The 7,509-nt window shown below is 37.0% G+C and overlaps 1 protein-coding gene across 1 annotated transcript in view; it reads left to right on the forward strand.

Annotated features, from left to right (window-relative positions):
* The window catches only part of LNPK (lunapark, ER junction formation factor), a 46,936-nt gene extending 44,557 nt beyond the window's left edge, over positions 1-2,379 (forward strand). Inside the window, exon 14 of the transcript XR_014590498.1 lies at positions 1,806-2,379. The gene's annotated coding sequence lies outside the window, so the exon portion shown is untranslated. The remainder of the gene's footprint in view (positions 1-1,805) is intronic.
* Positions 2,380-7,509: the final 5,130 nt, after the last annotated feature.

Consider the following 7,509-nt stretch of genomic DNA (forward strand, 5'->3'; position numbering starts at 1 on the left):
AATAATCATTTGACCAGTTCACTGAGTGTTCTCAAGCAAAATCTTTAGGCCTTCATTTCCTTATATGTCTTACAGACTGTTTTTGGTTTAGTTTGCTTTTTTTACCCTAATCTCTCTAAGAGGTTCTTTCCTGTCCAGTGGCGTGGTTAAAAGTTAATGCCTCAGATGTATCTCATGTTTCAGTTCCCTTCTAGAACTGGTAAAATGCAACCCTGTCCAGATTGCTGGTGTAGTGAGCCTCTGAAGGAGACTGTACAGTCTAATATAGGCTAATTTAAAAACAGGCTGCAGATACAAGTGCATAAATGTTAGGAGGAGAGTAAGTTTTCCAGGAATAAAGACTGGAAGTTTGAAAGTTCCTAATAATTTGGACAAATAGCTTTGCAGGAGAGATTAGATTTTAAATGAAGCTGGAGAATGAGAGGGCAATTGCTCCATGACCAGTGGATTGTGTTTGTTTGATGGCATGTTGATTTCTTACAATTGCTTAAGAATGTATTTCATGACAGTATATGGGTGACAGATTTTTGGTTATGGTCAAAAAGTTCTGATTCACTGACAGGAAAATGTATGTGAAGCGATTACTGGTCTTTGGCAGTGCTCCTCTCTTCCATGGTGTAGTCTTTAGGTGGAATTCATCTGCCTCACGTTTGTGAAAGGTGATGAAGGCGAGGAATTACAGCTGATGGGGTTGACTGGCATAGGGTTGTTGGCTCCAAGTCCTGGTGTGTAGTAATGCACTGAAGTTTCTGTCAGAAGACAGAACTGTAAACTTCCATCAGAAATGTGTCCTAGTAGAGATTGTCTGGGAGTCTGAAATTCAGTCTGCTTTGTGCTTTGGATTCTTGGTGTTTGGTGGAAAAGAATGGCATCCTGAGTAGGTGAGAATTTCTTAGCCGTGGGTTTTTACCAGAGGTTTGTTTACTCGATAAACAGAATAAGCTCCAATAGTGTTTAACAATAGGAACTGCTACCCTCCAGCATTTAAAAAAATAAGAAATTGAGTTGTCTCTTAAGATCAAGAGTCTCAAGGAATTTGACTTCACCGTTGCTTTTGATTTGTGGACCTTTCTGGGGTCTTGTCAGGTCACATTCAATCTTTTCTCTGGAAGAATAATGGTTCTGTGATTCTATGAAGAATAAGAGCTAGAGAGGTATATGATAGGCAGGATAGTGAGAAGGACTTAAAAATGAAATGTATTGATTATACAATAATTTGTTCCCAAACCATGGGGTTTTGAGATTAAAGCAAATACTTCAAAGATTCTCGATAGATTATTTAACTTCGCAACAGTGAAAAATCTAAAGCACTGTATCATAATGTAACTTTCAAGGCTGCATAAAATCAATTTGATCATGACTTAAATTTTTGGTTAGAAGGGGATGTCCTGACCAAGTCTTGTGTAATACTGGTTATTTCTCACAGTAGTCACTGTGGAATAAACCTATTTCAGGACTGCCACGGTGTGTGTCGCATTGTACTGCTAGGATTTTCACTGAACATTTACTAATATTTTTCAGGAGGACTTTGTAAGCCTTTGCCACTGTGAAATCATGTATTCTCCTTTGGTTATGTGACAAAAATAATTTGCAAAAGGGAGATTGCAACTGCCAGAGAGGAATACAAGCAGCAAAATCCTGACATAATCAGATATAGGAGAAAACAAGGGGTGCAGTTACTGGAGAGCTGACAATTTTGGGTGTTCAATTTGTAAATTCGAAGTCATCTCTAAATTTGTAACTTATATTGAAATAATTATTCTTTCTCTCTTTTTCTCTCCATTTTGCTGCCTCAGTGAAAATAGAGAAGCTGGATTTGTAGAAAACTCAAGCAACAAAGACCTTCCAGCTCTTCTCAAGTGGTCTGCCCTCTAATTCCTTGCATCACTTCAAGGAGTTCTGCTCAGTTGACGAAACTTAATTTTGACTTGTTCAGCACTCAAAAACATTTTACAAAACCACCAAGAAAATTCATTTTAAGAAAACTGTTTTGAATGATGTTTTAAAGGAAATGTGAAAGTTGTTATTTCTTTAGGAATGTTTGTACTTGTATTTTTTGTATGTTGAGCTTTTATTTAAACAGGAGATCCTGTATATTTATAGATGCTATTGTAATAGCCTTGTTGCATTAGTAAAGGGTATGTGTGTTTATGTACTATAAATATGATCTTTAATCAGAACTATAATTTTAATCCTAGCTGTAGCCTTGACTATACATCACCTGCAGTTGAAATTCCATTAAAATCAATTGCAAAAACATTAATTAGTGTGAATTCTTAGGCTCTAATAGAGTGCCTGAAATTTCTCTTGGCTTTTTCCTTGCAATTGAAAAAATATTTGAACTTGTGCTCCCCTTTAGAAATTTACTACTTTACCAAATGAAGCAAATTTTAAAGCATATTAAATTAAATTGCATAGCTTGTTGTTTGAATATATGCTGTCTTTGCTGTGAATGTAATTTTTCAAGGAAAAAAACTGATTATGAAAAAGCTATTTATTTACCTGAGCTTAATTGATGATTTAAGGTGATAATTCTCTTTAATAGTTCCTTCTGTGCTGGCTGTACTCAATCAACTTGAGTTTTGTAGTTTTTTGGGTGTTTTTAAAGAACCCACATGTTACCAAACAAGGATGAGGGGGCCCTGCCTCTTTAGTGCAGTCCCTGCCCCCCAGTTAGACTGGCATATGTAGGAGAAGGAAGTTGTTCAAGGTTGAGTAGTTTCTGATAAGACCCATTTGTCTGTGCTCCAGGCAATTGTGAGAATTCCTGGCTCATGGCAGGAGCAGCCAGCTCTCCACCCTCAAAGGTCAGGCTGGCACAGGACTGCAGAATTTTGTTTGCACTGAAGTAGAGGCAGGGAAAACCTGCCTTGACTCAGGATTGAAAATATGTGGCAGCTTCAGAGAGAATTGTGGAGTTGTGAGGGTGCTGACTTTGGCCCACGATTCCATAGATGTTTCAGGGTGGGTATTGCAGCTTTTATTGTATCTAAATGGTGATTTATGTCCTTATTCTTCCATCATTGTCCACAAGGTACTGCCCTGTGTCACAGGCCTGTATTACCTAATTTTTTCAGACTGTTTCATTTTCATTAGCACAGCTGCTTTAGCTTGTGATCAGTGTACTGCACCTCATTGATAATCTAAGAGGGTATTAGATGCACAGAAGTGACACATAACCCTGTCAGTCTGGCTTGATTGACCCCTCAGCTTCTGGAACATGGGTTCGTTTTGGGTTGGTTTTTTTTAAAATCCAAGTTAGCCCACATCCATTTTCACACAGATTCTGGGCAGTTTAAAGGTTGGTCGGATTCGAATATTGCTCTTTCAATTTGATAATGTATGAGTACAGAACTGTGACCTTTGATACGTAGTAATACATCAACATGACATGAGCAGTAAGTGCAGCAATTACCTTTACTACACTTCAGATTGTGTTTTAGTTATCATCTTGCAAGCAATTATTTCAGGGAGAAAAGGGATGCCTTTAAGTTAAATATTTTTTGCAAATAGTGTAAGTGCAGAAATTAATCTCTGGGGACTTTCTGATTTACAGGTGAATGTTTTCAAATGAATCTTGGCTTTTAAATTAACATTGTTTTAGTGGTAGAAAGGAGTCTGATGCCATTGGCTCTTACATTACTCTTTTTCTGAGAGAGTTTCTTTAAATATTTTTGTTGTATTCTAATGTAATCTAAATTTCATATTCTGGTTTACGGCCAAAGCCTGATCCTGCAGGCAGTTGACATGTCACTGTGTTCATGTTGCTCCCATGATAATATTCATGAGTTCATTATGTGCATGGTAATAATGCAAGTTTACATGCTTTTAAGTGCCTTTCAGAACATCAGAGCATCTCAGACATGCATCACACACTGATTTAAGAGGCTCTTTTTAGGTGCCTCAGCAATGTTTCATCTTTTTCCTTAGCAGATCAAGATGCATTTGGTTTATTTCCAGATACTCTTTCTCACTTGTTATAAATTATTTGGATAATTATAGTGCACAACTACTACCTGGTAGTGCTATAAAAACACCAATCAAGACTCCTTGCTGAAGAGCATAAGGCCTTGAGAGGACTGATAGCAATTGTGGTTTCTGTTCTGTGGACTAAGAATAAGAATAAAATTACTGTGTCATTCTGAGCAAGCAATTGAGTAACAGTTGAAAGGTGATTGTCAGTGTTGTCTGTCACAATCCTAATTTGAAGTAATAATTTGAAGTAGAACTTCATGTTCTTGTAAAATACCTGCTTCCTCAACAGCCAAGCACTGAGCAGTGTTGGTGTGCCAGAGTTAGGCAGTAAACTTTCATTCAGGAGCTGGGGAAGTGCTTCTTTTGTTCTATATTGAGGTGAAATCAACACCTTTTGGAATGGCTTTTTTTAAGCTGTCAAAAATGTAAACCCCCAGTACCGTTTGGCCATTCTGGGGCACAGGAGGCAGCTCACCCCAGTGGCTGATGTGGAATAGGAACTGAATGGGGCCACGCCCTTCCAAACCTACCATGAGCAGAGGGTGCCTTTGCTAGGCTGGCTTTGTCTTTTAATTCCTGCCTGTGGAGATTGCTCCCTTGCTGTACATATGCACTTGTTATAGACTGATAAAACTCAAAGCTTTTCTAGTCCAATGGAAGGGTGTCTTTTTCTGCTCACTGTTTTCCAGCAAGTAGCTATTGTGGTGTTGTTTGTCCCCAGGGAGTAAAATCAAACCAAATTTATTAGGTCGCCATATAACTTGCTCCTGAGCAAGCTCTTGACCACACAAATTGTTTTGCAGAGCCACAAGGTAGGTGCAAATGTGTCCTTGTTTTGTTTCTTGTTGCTTTTGGCCTGTGCCACTTAAGGGCCTTAAGTCCTTTAAAATATGCAAAAAAGTAGAGTTGTTGTTTTTTTACTGTCATTAAATTTTGAATGTTAATAGCCAGTAGTAATTTACTTTGGAAAAAAAACAACCCAACCTACTTTTCTGCAGTTTTTTTTTTCCATTAAAAAATGTAAATACTGTATATATGGAAGTCTTGAGTCCATGTTGCTGACTTAGCAGGTGATGACAGCTCAGTGGGAAGTTTGTTTTACAGCTGGGGCTCCATGTTCATAGTAAGTTCCTTAGGCTGAAAGGCTGCCCTGTGCAGGTAGGTGACTCTGGATAGAGAAGTGCATTTGATACTTGACTACAAGTAATAGGAGGACAACAATGGCAACTGCTCATTGTGTGTCAGTATTTGTTGATTGTTATTTGCTCATGCTGAATTTATTACTTCTGGTAACAACTTTGGCCACTTTAGTTTTCTATATTGCATATTATTAACCACTTTTTAAAAAGAGCTGACAACACTGGTATTCCCCAACAGTAGGATCCTTTTTATAGTATCTATAAAATATTTCCTTTCTCTCATATTTTAGAGAAAGGGGTGAAGGTAATATTTTCTCCACAATTCCTACTATAGCAGTATGACTAGAAGTATTTATTTTTCAGAAATGCTAGGATTTTTGTTTGTTTCAGCTATTTGCCTACATCTATGTGATTTGGGGGCTTTTTAAAAAATGATGAATGATAGCCTGGTTGCAGAATGTATTTTTTTTAAGGCTTATCTTAAAAGACCTAGCAGTTTGCAATGGTAAAATCTTCCTGGAAGGAATTGGTTGAATTATTGAAGAAATGGTAGGCAACTGAAATTATGGACACTTAATGGAAAGTACTTGGCTAAGACTGTATAGAACATCTTTGAATACTCCTCATACATCATAATAAGGCGTTATGTTTGTCTAGTCATGAAGCCTGATCTATTTGATTTTAAATCTCAGATTGTGTGATTAATCTCAGATTCTGAGTAAGTGTAATGATTCTGAGAGCTGGAATATTGTCTGCCATTGTGAACAGTACTGAAGGAGTCTCAGAATGTATAAAGTAATAGATGCAATTTTGTTTGATTTTTTTTTTCCCTAGGCCAATTTAATTTTGATTTATTTGCCTGATTAACCCAAGGATTCAGAAAATTGAATGCTACCTGAGTGAGGTATTATTAACACTAGTGAAATATCTTCAAAATCACTTCATGCTTATAAATTAGTCTTTTTAAAGCATTTTAAAGGCATAATGATGCTGTAGTGAAAATGTGCAGCATCATTTAAAAAATGCAAAATGCTTATTTGATTTTAGAAATAAGGCTTGGTCACCTGACTTAAATATATACTGATCTATTATTTATGCTTTTAAAATAGAGCTGATAAAAAAGCATAAGTGTTCTTGATATTATATTTTGTCATATCTAGCTAAAAAGATTGAAATCCAGAGAAACAATTTTCTGAAGAAATGAAATAGTATGCCCTCCTGAACCCCTGGGGAAAATAGCCTCTCTGTTTGCTCAGAATACGAAGCAGTAAAACAGTATAAGTAAAATAGACAACCCATGTCACATTCCTATTTGTACAGTCTGGAATGATGTTTTAAAAACATTTTCTAGTTATTTTTGATAAATAAATGGCACAAATAACATCTGCAAACGAACCCTGCTGATGTAAGATTTTTTCAGATCGGATTTGCTTGTCAGTGAAAGTTCAGAAAATTGCTTTGCAAAACTAAAGTTTTATAACTCCCAAAAATATGCATAGCAAATGTACAGGAATATATCTTGTTGTCTTTTGCCTTCCCTTGGAGAAACTAATGCTGATTCTCCATTATCTTTGCTTTTAGACTTAAAAGGTAGCTTGATAAAAATATGGGATATCAAAAAGCTCAGTTGCCAAACACATGTTTATGATGTGTTAAATAGCTGAACGTTCGTATTTATAGTGGAGCATCCAGCTACATATTTGAATTGTGTATTCTGGTTAAAGCTCTGAGATTTTCCCCTGAGCCAGTACTGCTGCACTGAAAACTTGGCTTAGTAGTTATAACATCCTTCCACAGGTGCTGCTTCCACCTCTGGTCGTGGTGTGTGAAGGACAGATGTGTGTTGCCTGGCTGTTGCTTTCTTCAGGTTCTGCCAAAGGCTGCCACACTGAGCCTGAAGGGAAGTTCCTCCAAATATTGTGGCTTTCAGAAATGCACCCTTCAGTTTAAGGATGCTCTGCCACTCTAATTTCCATCACTGACATAATAGTTGAGATGGAAAAACGATTCTTAGGCAGCAGGATTGAGAAACCTGATGTCATCGCTCTACAAATGCCTGGTTATCAAGGACTGGCTGAGGAAGTGTGTCTGTACATCTGCCAAAGCATGGCTTGTTGGGGCGGTGGACTTTCAGCTGCATTTGAGTAATGTGTGTCTTATGACTGTTATGCTTGGGACTTCAGTGCTCCAAAGAGTTGGTTAAAACCAGCTTTAATTTTATTTTTATAAGGATTCTCAGTCAATGGAATCCATCTCAGGCTAAATTCTGTGCTATATCCACAGATTAAAAATGTATGTATTTTTTCAATATGTATGTGTTTAATAAGTGACCAACCTCCCCCCTCCTTTTCTTTTTATTTTTCAATCTTTACAAAATAATGATTTAATAAACTCT

Source organism: Zosterops lateralis (genome assembly GCF_965231275.1).
Source record: "Zosterops lateralis genome assembly, chromosome: 7".
Lineage (NCBI taxonomy): Eukaryota > Metazoa > Chordata > Aves > Passeriformes > Zosteropidae > Zosterops > Zosterops lateralis.